Genomic DNA, 237 nt, shown 5'->3' on the forward strand with positions numbered 1-237 from the left:
CACCCACAAATCATATATTATTGTTATTAAAAATGCACGCGTGCCTGTGCCTGTGTGTGACCTAATTATGCTTATTAGCGAAAGGGAGACAATGAGATTGGCAATAGAGCTGGAGAGAGTTTATTTGCATTCATTTTATTTTGGCGATCAAAGAGTGTGTTGATGAATACTCCATTAGAATTATTGATTTATTTCGATTTGGATGCCCCCATATTCTCCCACACATTCACATCACTC

This window comes from Penaeus monodon, chromosome 29 (genome assembly GCF_015228065.2).
Source record: "Penaeus monodon isolate SGIC_2016 chromosome 29, NSTDA_Pmon_1, whole genome shotgun sequence".
In the NCBI taxonomy this organism is placed as follows: Eukaryota; Metazoa; Arthropoda; class Malacostraca; order Decapoda; family Penaeidae; genus Penaeus; species Penaeus monodon.